The sequence below is a fragment of the Anomalospiza imberbis genome, chromosome 17 (assembly GCF_031753505.1).
Source record: "Anomalospiza imberbis isolate Cuckoo-Finch-1a 21T00152 chromosome 17, ASM3175350v1, whole genome shotgun sequence".
NCBI lineage: Eukaryota > Metazoa > Chordata > Aves > Passeriformes > Viduidae > Anomalospiza > Anomalospiza imberbis.
Genome location: NC_089697.1, coordinates 13,405,887 through 13,423,791, shown reverse-complemented (window position 1 = coordinate 13,423,791; position 17,905 = coordinate 13,405,887).

Genomic DNA, 17,905 nt, shown 5'->3' with positions numbered 1-17,905 from the left:
GTAAATTCAAGGCTCACTGGTGCCAGGCAATGCCTGGGAGTGCTGGGAGGGTTGTGCCCATCCTGGGCTGGCCTGGTGGATGTCCCCCTCCAAAGGAACATCTTTAGCTCCGCTTTCTAACACCAGTAGGGTCCCTCAGATTTTTAGGGAACATTACAGTTCCCAAAGGATGTGTTGTCCTGCTGGGGATGAAGCACAAGCAGCCCCTGTTGCACCTCTGGCAATGAATTACAGCCCCGAGTGTTGGAGCAAACTTGTCACAAGTGGAAATTGTGCAGCCACTGAAGAGACTGCCTGGGATAACACCTACTCAGTATTTGTCACCTTCACCTCTCGATTCCACCTTGCTCCAGTGTTACTAACGACAATGTGTCACGAAAAGAGAAGTGCATCTCTCAGATAGGCTGTGATATTAAAGGAAAAAAACCCAAAAATGTTTGATCAAAGCCTTTTGGAGGCTAAGTTACGTTACCCTTTGCAGGGATCCTGCCCTCAGCTGACAGCCCTGGGTGGACACAGAGCCCTTTCACACCTGCAGGGAATCTGTCCCTGTGACTTGTCCACTGCCTCTTGTCACACAGAGATTTATCAGAACCTCTGCACAAAAGCCATGTTTCCTTTCACCCACGGACAAATTAAAAAGCCTCTTAAAACCAGAATAATCTCAGGGATGTCACCTTTTGTAGAGGATGGCTTTACGTTCCCATTTCCTTCTGATGCAGACTCCTGCTTTTACAGCTTAATGACAGCAGCCCCTCAGCTCAGCTCTGCAGAGGGAGAGAACAAACCAGGGCACCGGGCTGGGCTGTCCTCCCCTCTCCTCATCCCAGAGGAGCTCCCCTCAGAGCTCTCTCACCCTCCCTGCTCCGGGAACACGCACTTGGCTGACACTGGGAATAAACCTGACCTGTCCAAAGCACCAGAGCACTCCTTCAGCCCTGAATGAGCACAGGGCATTTCAGAGCTTCCCAGAGTATGGGTGCAGGAATCTTGCCTGAGTAACCACCACCCTACAGCAGAGTTACACTGGCTTTCTGGAAAAACAGCTACCTGTGCCCTGCCAGGGATGTGGTGACACTCTCAGAGAGAGGAACTTGCCTTCAGCAGAGTTTTAACTCAAAATTATCATAAAATGCTGATGAACGAGATAAAGATAGCCCAGCTGTTCCAGTGACTTGCTTGGTTTTAGTTTTACATGGTGGAGATGAAAGGGAACACAGGAACAAACTTCCTTGGCACAGGGAACAAACTTCAAGGTTTGTTTCAAATTAAAAAAACCTGCCTCATCGTAATTTTTCTTGGTTGTGCTCATGTCCTTTTGGTTTTGCCCTCTCTAAGGGATTTGCTTGCTGGGGGAAATCTTACAGCAAGAGCAGCTGTTGTACAAGCAATGAAATTAATGAAGGTTTCCTGTGTATTTTGCTGTTGGATGCTTCACAGTCCAATAAAGACTGAACACATCAGAGCCCTTTCTGCAGTCTGGAAATAAAAATGCCCTTCTCTGATATCCAGCACTTCTCATGAAATTAATCACAATCTTTGAGACTTCTGCCTCCCCCTCAAATTCAGGTCAGACCAGGCAACAAATCTGAGAGTTGCTTGGGGTGACATGTCTACAAAAAGAGACAGACACCACGTTATCACACGGGTCCCCTCTCCTGCATAAATCACCACAAGAGGCTTTAAGTGAACAACTTGTAATTTATAAAGGTTTACTTTATACCATGAGAACTGGAGGCTGTGCTGAGGATACTGACTGTTCCTGTAGGTGCCACAACGTGACCAAAATGCTTCCTTTGCTGTTGTTTTGCCCTTGCTCCTACAGTGGTTGGAGATGGTTAATGAGTTAATTATTGTGAATGAGATACCAGTCACGTAAAAGTTGCCTATTTTCTCTCTTAATGCAGATTTATACATAGCATGCCAAAGCTCCTTTTGTAACTGATACGCATGTGACACAGTCACATGAGCAGTTTAAGCACAAAACTCTCCCCCCAAATTGTCATGTACAAACAAAGGAAAAATCCATTCAGCTGAGAAGGGGGAAAAGCTTCAGCTGAGGGGTTTGGGGCTTTTTATTTTAACGAGAAAGTAATTTTTTGAATCATGTCAGGAAAGGGGTTTTATGAAAGAAAGCCCAGACAACACCATCCTTATCTAAGGACCCTAAAATAAATAGGGTGAGATCACCCAAAGAAGTTATAAAACACATAAACTGTGCTGAGCACAGGCTCTGCGACCCACGGTGGGTCATCTTTAGTGCAGTATAGTGACTACAAAAGGGATATAAAATGTATGGAACTTTTTCCCCTTTTAGCTCATGCAGTGGTAAATTGTCTCGTCCTGCTGATACATTGCTGTTTGTCATGAGTGATCTAGAAATGAAAGGAACAAACACAAAACAAATCACTGAAACATTTCACACCTCCTCATCAAACCCATGTTCAGAACTCTTTTGTTGTGCTCTACCAATAACCAGGAGGGGACAATCAGCCCATATATTTTTTTATGAGAGGCACTAAAAGTTCTGCTGCCACTGGATAAATCTCTACTATGGATTTCTGAAATCTGTAATCTTTTTAAGAAGCAAAACCAATACGGATTTATTGCTGCTAATACTTGACATCTTTTTAACAGTTTTCACCTACCAAACCTCACAAAGCATTCCAAATGAGGGAAAACACTTTTGTGTGATGAGTATAACTGAACCTTTCTAGTCTTTTTTTACACAAGAAAATTGAAGCACCCAGACAATTTATGTACATTTTCCAGCACAGCTAGGGGTACACTGAGAATCCTCCCTGTCATGTTTGCATCTAATAAGTAGTTTGTTTCACCAGCTGCTTAAGGAACTTTTCTTTTGCCATTCAGTGGCAGCGCTGTTGGTTTTCTGGGACAAGCTTATTTTACTCAGAGCAGCCCAGATAAGCCCCAGGCTCTCTCAGGGCACCCCAGAAGCCGCACTGGTTCAGAGTAAGAATTCCCCACAGTGGCACTGCTCAGATTCACAATCAGAGAAATGAATCTGCCTAAATCTCTCCAAAGCCTCTTGGCCTTGCACTAAAATTGTCAGGGATGGCTGATAAAATTCTCAGGGATGTCACTGGCAGCGCTGCCAGGGTGGCTTTAGACATCCAGGAGCTGCTGCAGAGGAGGTGGCACTTCAGGGCACTCCTGGGGACCTGGCTCTGCCAGGGTCACTTGGAGAGCTCAGGTTTTATCTCCCTTCACAGGGCTCGGGCCAGGCACAGCCTCCATGTCCTGAACTGAACAAATCAGCAAATCAAGCCGTCATGACATGGTTTTTGTTGAAATTTAAGAGGTTTTTCCCCAGCCCAGCATTATTATATGCTTATCACATAAAGAACAAGTGATTCCAGGCACAGAAACCTCTTGGGCTCAGGAGCGGTGCGGCTCCTTCTCCTTTAGAGTGGGGAAACAGCCTCGTTTCTCAAAAAGAAAAAAACCACTTACACTGAATTTGAAGAAATTTTGTGTAAATGTCTCTTACCCTCCTCTGCTCCTCCTGCCATAAACTACTACATTCCTTTAAGATTTGTGAAAGATGATTGGAGTGAGAAGCAAATGTCTCTGCAAATGACTAACTGACCTTCCACCTGTGATCATGACCCTAAACCAGATGAGCCTTTTGAAGAAATATTTTGGATTGAGTTAGGAAATGGCAGTGTAATTGAAACAGACTTGGTGGGGCTGTTCAGCACTCTGGGAGGACAATGCCATGGTTGGGAAACCTTTGTCCACTGCTTTGTCTTCGGGGCTGAACTGAACAGTTGATTTTTGTCATGCAAGACAAGACATGAGGAACTTCTCAGACAGCAGTGGTAATAAAAAAAAAGAGTAATTATAAAAAAAATTATTTCATGCCAAGAAAATAGCCTTCATCAGGTGTATAAATCAGCAGGAAATTGAAGTACTTGAAGTGGTTTTTTGATTTTTAAATTGGTTTACAGTGTCTGTCCATGTTTTTTTAACAGGGAACACTGGGCATGCAAGGGTTTATCTTTCAGTCTCACAAAAGATACCCAGGCATTCAGACAATCAATAATGCCTGGGTAAGGGAATAAAAGAGGAAGAGGTAGGAACACCAAAACCACGAGAAACTGTGTGTGGAGTCCACAAATGATGGCACTTCCAAATGCTCCAGAGCTGCTGAGCCAAAGGTCTCAGACACGAGTGGAGTTGCTGTGATCCCCAGGAACCCAAGCAGGTTTTGCTCGGGGTTTTAGTGCCACTGGGGTGGCACAGACACCCAGGAGCTGTGCAGGGCTCAGGGCTCTCCCTCACCTTGGGGAGACCCTCCAGGGGGATGCTGAACAGGCTCTTCCATTTCCAACAGTGGCATTAACTGGGCAAAATAAAAACCTGGAAGAATCTCAGAGACTGATTTCATAAAGGGATTGACTCGGGCAAGAAAATCTGACATGAGGAGAACTCTCCCTTGAAGCCACAATGCCTTTACAGACTATCACTAATTAACCCAATTGCAAATTGGAGCCCAGCCAGTGCCCTGGGCAGAGAGAGCAGTTTGCATCATCTCAGTCTGGAACAAATAAATTTCAAATCATGCAGTGGGGAGTGATGTGCACAGACCTTAGTGACACCAACACTCCTGACCTCCCTTTTCCTTAATTTTAGTTTTATTTTCATTGTTTAAGTGCTGCAGTTCAGATTCACCTTCACTATTATTACCTAAAATAAGCTAAAATTCCAGATTTCCTCTTTTTGCATGCTTTAAACAAGGAGGGGGCAAAACCCAGTGATTTATCACAAACAGCAATAAGATACAGCCACAGTGCAAGGTCTGCTCAGACATTTTAGTCATATGACCTTCATCTTTGCAAGGATCTATTGTTACATTCCATTTATTTTTGTCAATATTGACATCTGACCATGGACACAAAATGATCTTTTTTCCCTGCCTATACTCTCCTGTCCAACTTTGCATTAAGAAAGCAATTCAAAAGCCTAATGCATGGAAAGTGAATCTTTTGTATTCACTATAATGCCCAATTTTTCCTTTGGAGTTACCAAAGCTGTCCAAACAAGAGCTAGATTTTCCTTTTCAGGAGAGAATAATGGAAACTTTAAATGAAATCAGAAGGTTACTTGACCTGTTAGAAACTCTGAGGTAAAAGTGATGTGAAATTATAATGTGAAGCCATGTGAGGCTGTTATATAAAACATAGGAGTGCATTATGCAATCTCATATTTTCAACAGAGCTAAAGATGAAAAGAGCTCAGAAACTTGCAGTGATTAAGCCAGCTGCTAAACTATCCTATGTTGTGTTGTTGCCAGGATGGGAACCTGAAGATGATTTTATTTCAATTTACTCGCAGTGAAAGATTGATCAGAAATAATCAATCTGTCAAAAGGCCTTTCAAAGAACGAGGGAAAATCTGGCTGCTTGCAACTGAATTTCCCTGACCCTGAGCAGGATGATTCCTGAGTACATCCTGCTCACCCCAACATTTCCATCAGATTCCCAGTCCTAGAGTCCTGAACCTCAGCAGCATTTTTACATTTCGACTCCTGAAGTGAGCTGTAATTTCAGATATTCAGAGTCCAGCTGTTTCAAGGGCACAGGAGAGCTCTCAGAAAGCAGTGATTCCACCCAAAAGAATACAAACCCTCCCTGGAGATATCTCCCCATCCTTTGGTGGGAGAGGAAGGGAAACAGAGGGGGACAAAGCTGATTTTCATCACTTCAGCAGATCTAGCCCAGGGCTGTCCCACGGAACGTGCAATGGAGAGGAAGTTGGGATTTTTGCTCCAGGTCAGCTCGGGGTGTGTTAAAGCACCAGGGCAGGGATCAAATCCTGGGACTGTTCAGGAAAAACAGCATTTACTGCACTCGGCTCTCCCTGGCTCCCTGACAGTTTGTCGTACAAAGAAAGGAGGTGGCACTGCGTGGCAAAAAAAGGGAAATTGTGTTTTCAGTCATTTTCCCAGCAAACCCATTAACAGCAGCCTGTCCCTGCTGCACTGGGTCAGCAGAGCTGGGGATGCCACAGGCACTGCTCACACTCCTCAGGGAGAGGGAACCCCTGCCTTGCATCACTCCAAGTCCAGACCCAGCTCTGAGTTTCACCACGCTTACAGGGACAGAGCCAGCTAAACACGCTTTTCCTTTAGTTTTCAGGAGAAAGCAGAATATTTTATGAAGATGGTGGGTATGAATACGAATGAATATTTTGTCACACAGTCATTGCAAGCTCCAGCATTTCCCAGCATTGTTCAAATGGGATCATGAGTCTGGCTTCATATGCCTTTCCCTGGGAACTTTTGGTTTTACATTACAGACGAAAAACAATTTAAAAACAAGCATATTTCAGCAACTTATTTTTTTTTAATGCAAAAAAAATTAAAGGAATTGGTGATACTGTCACTGCATAGAAGGGTGTTTGCCCTTTCAGTCTTTTTTTCTTTCCACATGCATTTTGCAACCATTTCTTTGGGATAAAACCGTTTTCTCCCCCATTCTGTGCATTAGGTTGACAATGCACAGAATTGCCAGACAGTTTTGTCGCTTATGCCTCAGACTTTACTCTTCCTTTGAACCCTGCTCGGCGCAAAAGAAGTTTTTCTTAATAAGTAGTTGTTCATCCTTTGATATGCACATCTGGATGTGCCTCTTATCTGCAGCATGTTAATGCTGCTTCCTGAAGATAGTGATAAAAGAACAACTGCAAATAACACACACACAAAAAGAAAAAGAATGAAAAAAAAATACCAAAATGCTTTCAGATTTCTTTAAAAAAAAAAGTCTGCATGGACAAAAAGGGAAAACAGTCTGCCCTCATTTCTTTGGGATTTATAGTAGCAAAACAAACACAGGAAGCCAGAAGGAAAATGGGTGAAAAATTTACATCTAGAAATCCATGGTATTGTCAGTGTGATGATATAGAATGCATTTGAAGGTGTCATACAGCTCAAACAGGCCTCGTTTTGAACTCACTGTGCTACCTAGAATAAATCACGGCAGCAAGGTGAATAATCCTATTTCAGCCCCATATTTCCCAGTGCAGCTGATGAACTGATGAGGAGGAGCAGCCTCTGCAGCTGGGGCTGAGTTCTCCCAGTCTGTGATGCTGGGCTGGATTTTGTGTCATGGTGCTCCTAAACTTTTGGGATAAAACTGTTCAGCAGTACTTTAATCACACCCCCACCAGCAGTTCTGCAGTCAGTCCCTGAGCTCAGTTTCTTCATCTATTTTCACTGCTGGATTTGAGGCAAATGCTTGGTGGGGGCACAGTGCCCTGCCCAAAGCCCTCTGAGATCCCGGTGCTTCCTGCAGAAGGTGCCATCTGCCTTTTCCCTCACAGCCTAAAACTAAGTGCTCCAAAGAAAAAGCTTCCAGGGCCCCAAGTTCAGCCAAATTCGCAGAAATCTCAGCTTTCCCCGTGCAGCAGGGATTCCTTATCTCTGTGAATATTTCACAGCTGCTTTTCCCCAGCACAGATCAGGAAATAGCAAATCACACTTTTTTGGGGGCTGCACTGGGTCGTTAGCCCTGGCTGCTGCATTTCCTCAGCCTGCCCTGGGTTGAAGGTGAGCAGCTCCAAGTGCTCCCTGTAAAACTGGGCACGGAGGTGCTGAACGCTCCAGGGAATGGTGCTGGACCCTTCCCAGCCTCACAGATAACAGTCATGGTGGATTGATCCCTCATTAGTATGCAGCAGGCATGGGAAAATGATAAACTCCTATTAACACTGTCATGGCAACTGAAAAAATGGCTGCTTTGGAAGAACAAGGTCCACAACAGAAGAAAAGCAAAGGCCTCTTTCCTTTCTTCTGTTTGACATCTGTTGTTTAACATACGAAATTGTATTATAGTGCCACACACTAGCACGGGCCGGTGAAAGGTTTGGCAGTGACTGTTATCACTTTCAGCTCCTCTTTGCAGGGCTTACGTGGCTCATCTCGGAAATTTCGCTCTGGGCTCTGACTTGTCACACAGGATTCCAGCCCAGGGGCAGAATTTATTGTTCAGATTTCGGCTGGCCGAGCAGAGAAGGAAAAAAAAAAACAACTAGTCCTTAATTTATATTCCTTTGGGACAAAACCTCAGCAAATATACTGTACATTTTCTTAAACCAGGTTAGTTTAAGTCCATCTCTCAAGAAACTTAGAAGTCCAAGATGTCTTTAAAAAATCTTGGGTTACATAATTATTTAAATCTAGTATATTTTTTTATTGCTAAGACACTGTTAATGTATAATATTTTTTTTAATTAATTACACTTTTTCCAGAATCTACTGAGTTTCCTTCCAGAATAAAGAGTTTGTGCCATTTCCTACCGAGCTCATTGTTCAGAAGGTGGATTTTTCTCCCTGATGGATAATACCTTGTGTTGTACCTGACTGTAATTCTGGTGACCTCGGGGCTCAATTTTCTTGTTTTTAAACTGAGGACAATTACCTACAGTTATAAAATCTTTCATTTGTCACCCCATCACGCAAAATAAGTGAAGACTTGGCACGGAGTTGGAATTGATTAGTCAGAGATCCCCGTGGCTGGTAATTACTGTCCCTTCCTCATGAGGGGAGTCTAAAGGGGGCGATCCATGGGCTGTGCTGCTGGATGGGAGGGTCCTGCCCACCTTCCCTGGCTCTGGAGCCCTCCGGGGGCAAATTCAGCTCCTTCATGCTGGCACAAGAGACTCCTCTAAACATGTAACCCAAAAACAAACAGCCCAACAAATCTGTTGGGCCCAACAGGAAAAAACCAAACAGCCCAACAGGAAAAAACCCAAACCAAACAGCCCAACAAATCTGTCAGCACTGAGGCTCTATTCAGGTCTCATCATCTTCGTCTCCATGGATCTGGGGCAGAAAGTTCCTGTTGACACAAAGGCCCTTCTTCCCATGGCCTCCTGTCCTGTTTTTAGAGGTCCATTCTCGTTTCACTACAGCTTTCCCCATGCCAGCTAACCACACACACTCCCTCTGTCTCTCAGCACTCTCGGCTGCAGCAGGGCTCCAGGAATTTTGGGCACTTTTGATTCCACGTTCTGCTGTGGGACACAGCTCCACACAAGACTGGGGTGTCCCTAACAGCTTTCTACTCGAGCTGCAAATGATTTACATCCCCTCCCTCAGACAACTGCATCTGTTACCTTTGGAAAGGAGCTCTGGAGAAACAAGACATTTTGCTAATTATGAAATTTGTGTGAAATAAATCAGCCGGTATCTGTGAAATTTGGTGATTAGCATGTCAAAGAGCCTAAATATCATCTGCATACTTCAGAGATCTGTAAGAAATGCATTTTTTTCCCTGTGCACCTGCATCTATTAATTGCTTTCCCACAAGAACTCCCTCTCCTCGAGACTGAAGCTGTGCTGTGTGCAGATAAATGCACAGAGGTGATCTAATTTAATTTCCTCTCATTAATAGCCTTCATCCATGGTAACATATCAACATCTCAGCTGTGACAATGAGGACACCTGAGTATACACATATTCTGTGCGGCCTCCTTATGGGCAAGAGCCTGTCAAGCTTATTAATCGAAATAAAAAGAGAATTTTAAAACGTGTTTCAAGCAGCTTATGGAGAGTTTCTTGACCAGGGTCATATTTCGAACAAGACATGGGTTTACAGCTGGAGGGAAAGCTAAAAGCCAGGCCTAGGATTTTAGCTTTTTATAGCTGCTGCTGGATGCTCATTATCCCTGCGAAGATCTCAAACAAAGGGCGAGAGGCGCTGCCTGCTCCCGGCACAGCTGAGGGTAGGAGAGGGCTGGGGCAGAGGTGTGAACCCAGCTCTGCCACCCTCCCATTACTCTCACCCAGTTGTTAACTACAATGCTGGCCTATTTAAATGCTAATATTATTTAGCATGCAACAGTCATTCAGGTTGGAGTCCCGGACTTTCCGAGAGGAGAAAGAAAAAAAGAAACTTTGAAAATGTTGCCTTACTGCTGCCCAGGACAGCTCCTCACTCCCGGGTTTTGGGAGGGAAGCGCTGGCAGTGCCTCACAGTTGATGCAGGGTTTGGTTTTTTACCTTTCAGCTTGTTAAATATAGACAAGTTTTGCTTTTCTCTATTTCCCTGTCCTTTATCTGAGTGCAGGTTTGCAGATTTTCTTTGTGTCAGATCCCATAACGCTCCTCCACTCTGTTGTTTTTCAGGGGAAATTTGGAAATGGAAAAGCTGTCACAAATGGGCAAAGTGCAAGGCCCAAGTTGAATCCCATCGTGTCACCCGATTTGTGAAGAGGAAGAGGAAGGGTCACAGACTTTGTGTCTGAGCAGCTCTCAGCCCTCAGCTTCCTCACAGGCTGTGCTGAATATCCCAGCACAGAACCTGCTCCTTGCTCCCATGCCAGGGGCTGGGCCAGGCAGAGCAACCAACCCCAAAGGAAATCATCGCTGGCAATTCTAAATAGCAACTCTGGAGCTAAGGTAACACACCAAAAGGACACCCAAATCTGCTGCAGTCCAGGGAAAAGAGCAAAACCAGAAGCCTCTGAGATGGCTGAGCAGGAAAACAGTCAGGTAAAGAGCTGCACAAATCCCACATCCATCCTTGCAACACTGACATCCTGGGTTTAGAAATTCCTTTCCCAAAATCACTTCATTCCCTTCAACATCCAAAACAATATATATATATTCTGAAGGGGTAACTGTGCTCCCTTAGTCTCCAGTAGCTGGTGAATGAAGGAGCTGCTGCTGTGCGGGCCAGATGGAATTGCTGCCACAATTTGAGGGAAATTTTGCTGTACAGGAGTCACTTTAAAGCACAAGAGGAGCCTTAGGTCAGCTGAACCGTCTCAGAGGATGCCACACCTCCTTCAGTCCCTGATGAACAGTGATTGACATCACTTCATACAAACTGAGGGGAACCAAACCCTTCAATGAGCTGATTTCAACACTCAGCTTTTCCCCTGCTCTCAAATTAATAGGGACCTTGGAGTCTGCAATGGCTGTGATAAGATATTTGGTTACATTGATGTAATGTACTTTTTCTTATCAATATGCAAACAGCACCCTAATCTATTTATCTCCTCCACCTTTTATTTGGAGGATGGGGGCAAGGAGGGGTGTTTGAAGGGTGTTTTGCTTTCAAACTTTGGTATCTAATGAAACCAAGTTGACTTCTAAGGCAAATAATAATAGTGATGTGCAGAGGGGATTGTTTTATTTCTCAGTAGCATCTGCCAGGTTTCATCCATCAGCTTTTGGAACAGCTGCAGAGGGGGTTTGTGCTGGTCACCCACTGCCAGCACCCAAAATAAGGGATAATAACACGTGATGTCCCTTGGGAGATCTATTGTATGAGGGTGACTACATGAGAGTCTTCAGTTTTCCAAGGGGAAAAGTCACTTTGGAAGCTGCTGGGAGCCAGTGACATCTGGACAGCTGCAATCAATTCATTTCAAGCAAACTACAGTGGTTTGGATTGCAGGAAACATTGATCTGGGTGATAACAGCTCCTCAGTGCCATCCACCCCTCCCGTTCTGTGGGGTTCTCAGTTGTCCTGTGTGTGACTGGAAATCCTTGGCACAGGGAGAGCTGCACAAACCCTGAGCCTTGGGGCTGAGAAGGGAGCTAAAGAGAGCAGAAAAAAAAAATAAACTGAGCTTTCTTCTCCCATCCATTCTCTTTCCAATCTCTTTTGCTACGATTTTCATTTTCCCATCCATTTTTTCTCCAATCTTTTTTGCTATTCCTTATCCTCACTCAGCAGCCCAGGATATTTTTGGTCCAACATATCATTACCAAGTCCCACACCTCGTGCCAGTGGAAGCACAACACAAAATCTTGCACTTCCAGTAGGGAGCTCAATCCCTTGTCCTCATATTTTCCCAATTTCTTTCAAGGCAGGTCCTATTCTAGTTTTATTTGAAGGATCAAATCTTTCTCTTGCTCAGGAGAAAACCAAACCAAACAAACCAACCAAAAGCCATGAGAGGTAAAGGCACTGAGCTATCTTTTAGGACAGTGTCTCAGCAGGGAAGCTCCAGAGGCTCTATGGTTTAAGGAGCATCTGCAATCCCCCCGAACTCGCTGCTCCCAGGAACTCACAGTTATCCCTTTCCTCTTTAGGCTCTTCTTTTCCAAATAACAGCAAATTGAGGGTGTGTATTTTCTCTCTGCTTATCAGAGGATCATTTCAAGTTGAGCCATCTAATCCAAAAGATTTTTTAGCTAAACAAAACTCCTGCACTTTATTGACTTGGACTGTGGCACGTCCCCCGAGGGTGAGCTGGGACTCACTCCTGGGCAGCCACCGTGCCCTTGGGGAGTGCAGCATTCACTCCCTGGGGTGCAGCCCTCCTGGCAGCTACCAAATGCTATGGTTTCTATATGTCACTGCAGGATTTTCACTGCCTCTCTCTGTTGGGAGATTCTCTGCATGACTGAGCTCAGCACAGTGCAGGCCATGCTTCTGTTTCATCATTCCAACAGCCCAAATGTTTATTTGCAAAATAGCTGCGAGGAAGACTGCAGTGCTTGGCCTGGGCAAAGAACTGCCACCAGTCATAACTCTGTACCTTATCCCTCTGTTTCACAGACTCATGGGAGCCATTGAGGCTGGAAATCCCTCCAAGACCATCAAATCCAAGCTGTGCCCCATCCCCACCTCATCCCCAGCCCAGAGCTCTGAGTGCCACTTCCAGGAATTCCTGGGACATCTCCAGGGATGGGCACTCCAACCCTCCCTGGGCAGCCCCTGCCAAGGCCTGGCCACCCTTTCCATGAAGGAGAAATTCCTGCTGATGTCCAACCTATTTCCTCTTGTATAACAGTGACAAAACTTTCCTTTCACTCACTGTCTCTTCTCATAATAAACCACAACAAAAAATTGCAATATAATACTCAAGGATCACAGAATAGCCTCATTGCCAGTTAAATCTTTGGCTGCTTTGTTACCAAAAAGCAAATATTTGCATTGCTCCATCATAAGAGAATATGAAATGTGTAATTCCTGCATCAGCAGCAATTCCCTGCAGGACATTTGGCAAACAAATCCTGACTCTGTGACTCGTTTCACACCATGTAGTCCCCAGGTCACTGCAACCCCAGGTCTCCTTGGATAGACAGACCTGTGAACATTTCTGCCTTGCCTTCAAGAAATTATTTTGGAGCATAAGGCTGCAGAGTGTTTACAGTTGAAACACTAACACAACACGGCCACATTTCCATACAGTGTATGGGAAACACCTGGCCCCGAATCTGCAGCTAAAAACTGCTGTCAACCTTCTGTTTGTCAAAAGGGTATATTTATCCTCTGACTTTTTGTCATGACCTCTGCATTCTGAAATGAATTAAAGGTTTATGTGCAGGAATGCAGAGAGCCGGAAATCAGGAAATAGCCTGGGAAATGGCTTTCCTGCCCCCTTTCACTGCTTTACGTACTGTAACGTCATGGGCTGCACGATTCTGTCACTGTGTGCTGGCTGCTGCCTCTGGGCTGTCACAGCACCCTGTGCCCTCTCCTGGAGCAGCACGGGCACCCATCACAGGCCATGGTGCTGATTTCATTCCAGTACAAGGCAAGAGAATATTCAAGAGAATATTCAAGTGGATTCTCAGATTTCAGAGGTGACTTCTGGCTGTGGTTCACTGGGAGATTGGCCACGTTTGAGCCACGGAGACACAATCAACCCTGGCTGTGCAGCAGCTGCCCAGCACTTCTAAAAGTAAAAGCAGACCAGATCTGGCCAGGAAGCAGAGAAGTCACCCAGCACTGTCATTGTCACGAACTGATTTCCCTGAGGAATGTTCAGCGTGGAAGTAAAGCTTGTACACTAAAAGTGCAAGAAGAAAATTGTATTTTGTAGCCATTTTTTTATCAGACTTCTATGTTTTTAAGCACTACACACCAAGGAACCAGGTGGGCAAAGTGCATGACCTATGTGGTGCTTAAGAGCCTTATTGAAATGCATTGAAATACCCTGGTGGGGGGAACTGCTCAATCTCTCTCTCCATGGTAGCAACAATAAACTGCCTGAATTATTTTCAAGTTGCAGCTAAAGGAGATGCAATTGAACTAAAGGAGATACAATTAAAAGAAAGGCAGAAAAAAATAGTAGTGAAAAAGAAAACAAAGAGGTTTTACAGTAACTGGATACTTTCCATGAAAACTTATTATTAATATTTTCTGAAATTGTTTGGTGGCTGCTGCTTAGTAGAGAATGGAATCTCTGAGTATCTTAAATACCAAATCTCTTTCACTCGAGTACTTAAATATGAGCATCAGGATCCAGCCTTAAATTAGCTTCACTTTGGCTTGGCAGCCTTTGGAAATAAGCCATGTCTGTGGAGCTCAGTGGGAACAGGGAGAGCTCTCAAAGCAGCACAACTCAGGAATCACTCTGACACCCTGAAATCTTGCTGTCTTTCCTGCTGAATTTGACAGCAATTGTCAAATGCAGGACAGCAAAAAGGCCTTTTTCTCAGCTTTCTTAGCAATACCCCACCAAAGACAAAAGGGCTAAATAGTACAGTAAAGATGATCACAAAATGTCCATTAAAACTGTGCTCAGCTGAGCTTTTCCTTTGATTACACTGCTGCAAACAAATTGCAAATATACCCACATCATTCAACTCCCCCCTCCCCAAAATAAATCTCGCTATTGGTTCCCATATCTGGATTAAAAAAAAAAAAAGGTTAATTTTTTAATATTTTGGTTTCTATGCCTTTGTTTTAACAGGACTAAAACACAGAGTTTTCATTTGCCTGATTAAACAGAGCTTTTGGAAGTAGCGGGCGCTTACAGGAAGCTCCAAAACAGGAATGTATATTTTTATGCAGTAATTAGTGATTGTTTAATATACCAACTGGGAAGGCAAAGCACAGCATAAACACATAATTGTTACCAGGCAGGGAGAAGTAGAGCATTAGGAGATAGCATAAATAGTCAAACGTGACCTCCAAAGGTCAAAAGAGAACTAAACAATTTTGTCACAGCACTTGCTTATTTAAGTCAATGCAAGTCCAATTTCCTCTCTGCTGCCTTGCCTGGTACTTTATACTGTCCATATTATTCTTATTTGCCAGGGACACACAGGATCAGTTCTCCTGAGTACATTTACAAGTTGTGTGTGACTGTTTAGAGGAATAATCCAGAGCATTTTGTGAGTCAAAGATGAGTATTTTAAACACGGAGCACTGAGCTGAAAATGTCCACGTTATATTAATTTCTAGCAATGATTTACTGAGGTCAATGACAATAAAAATGCAAGTCAGCTACAGAGGCATTTTGTAACCTCGTTGATTTTATTTTAACCCCCTTCGTGCCACCACGTACAAGATTACCCTGGCACTGACTAGCAATAAAATTTAAAATTTAATCTCTGAAACAAACGATTTTCACTGAATTCATTTACGTTTTGCCCCCCCCCCCCCCCCCTCCACTCCCTCCTGAGAAAGAATCCCCTTTCTACTGCAATGCAAGGCTAGGATTTCACTGTGGGGGAGTAGCCCCTATGTATGAACCACATGGAAGACAGGATTATTCGGTTACACTTTAAAACATGTTCATTTTTAGACCCTGTTCTTCATAACAAATAAGGCATTTTATCCTCATATTCTTTCTCCTTTTTTTTTTCCTTTCCTTTCTTTTTTTTTTTTTTTTTTTTTTTTTAAAGTTTCCTTGGAGTGATTATAAAAATCACTTAAATCCTGAAGGGGAACTATGCCTCAGTGACAAAACAAATTTGCCACAAATCATTTTACAAAAGAACAGCAGGACTTTAGACCAAACTCGGGAACTGTTCCTATTCATCATTCATTTGTTTTGGAAACTCCACCCTCCTCCTGCCATGTTCAATATCTAATTGGCATTCTGACACTTCAGATAACTAAACATCTGCTGCATGGATGCTTCTTAGAAGTCTTTTGTTCTGTAAGTTGGAGTTCAAGGGATACAACTCACCGATACACTACATTCGTGCCATTGTTAGGGCCACTACTCTTCCTGAATGGGGAGAAAACAGTCAAATAAAAGCATTTTGCACAAATACTTCCCCCGCTCCCCATCAGCTTCCGAAGGGGTTGGTGTATTAAAATTCAGATGTCAGAGCTCTGCTGTTTCTTGGCTGTTTCCTCACTTAGGAAGTGGGGTCTTTGCAACCCTCCTGTTAAGAGCTGTTGACAAAAGGTTAATTTCTGTTGCAGTGACAAGGAGGTTCCATCACCCAACAGAGCTGCATACAGACTCCATTTGCTTTTTTTTTTGTTGTTTTTGTTTTATTAGTATAGTAGTTCAATGAATGTAAATGAACAAGGTGGGAATCCACCACCCAGTGCTGCTGCCAGACCTTGGGAGTTCCTGTTTTGAAGGCAGTTTGGAACACTTAGATCAAAAGATGTTGCAGATCTGTGAGCAATACTTGGTGGATCAAGAAATAAATCACAGGTGAAATTTTGTGAGCAAGATTTGTTTCTGCTGCAAGGTGCTCCTTAGCCTAAAGGTTGAATTATCTGATGCATCCAGCCAATATTGTGAATATATTATCTGTATTTTAGTAGCTCCCAGAATTTTCAGAGCAGACTCTGGCTGCTGGGTCCTGAGGAAAAAGCCACAACCCTCATGTCCTCATGGAAGGACAAGACAGGCAGAGCTGAGAGAGGAGGAAGGCACAAGTTGGTGCCTAAGCTGTGATGAGTCCTGGTAAAACCAAGCCTCAGCCCCACAGGCTCCTCCTGCCCCACCATCAGATGTTTCACCAAGTGGCTCCTACTTAATTGCAGCTGGTTCTGACTCATCCAGCAGACATTCCCCTATTCATAACCACAGCAAGGACATTCCCTTCCCAAGCATGGCCAGAAAAAAGGTTTTTAAATGCCTAAAAAAAACTGGGCATAAAAAGGCCCAAAGAGGTGCAGTCATCAAGCAGTGGAAGTGGCTGGGCTCCAAGGACTCTGCCAGGCTGAGCAGCTGCCCTGATGTGCAATATTCCCCTGCCTGCCAGGATTTCCAAGCTTTGCTTGATGCATTTTTAATTTTTTTTTTCCTTCTGGAAATCTAACATTCCCCAAAATCAAGTTCTGTGAACTCTGTGAGGCAGGTTACTGAGGAGGGCACCGCTGAATGCCCCTAAAACCCACTGTGCCCACGCTGCTGCATGAAAAAGACTGCTGAATACACGGCATAGGAAACCACTCAGTCATTGTCCTCCTGCACACACAATCACTCAAATGATGCATGGAAAGAAGAGATTTTATAGGCACATTCACTTTGCAAATCCTTCCCATCTATTCCAAAAGAGCCACATTGTAAACATGAACAGGCTGATGGTGAGCCTGAATTTAGCAGAAATGCTTCCAGTAACACATGAGTGGGACAGAGTTGGCCAGACCTCTGTATTCCAGATACCTCCCTGCCTACCAGCCTCGGACCTTGAGCCTGGCAAGCATTCAGCGAGTTCAAAATCTCTTCTGTAACATCTAAATACACTGGCCAAGGAGCAGAGGAAGGGGATGAAATTGTGCTATTTGTCCAGACAGAGAAAAGCATTGAAGAAAAAAATATCACAGTTACTTATTCAAATTAATGTCTCTGCACGAGCTGACACAGAACGGTTGGTTCACAAAAATATATTTGATACTCCTCTGTGCTATTTTTGATGTAAGACTGGGTGGTTATAAAGAGCCAGATGAGACAGGTGAAAGTGGAATAGCCACTTGTGCCTCCAGATAACTACAGCCAAAGTGATTTTTTCCCATATCAAAGGTTGATTTAATTCACTGTGGGTGAGCCCAGACTGGCAGGATGGAATTTGCATATGGATTTGGGGAAATCTGGATTTAATTCCTTGTTTTCCTATGCAAAATCTCTCTTGGACTTGGCCAAGTATCTTAGCCATTGCATTTTCAATTCATATCATTTGGCGCTGCTGAATGCAAAGAATGCTTGTAACAGAGCATGAAACAGC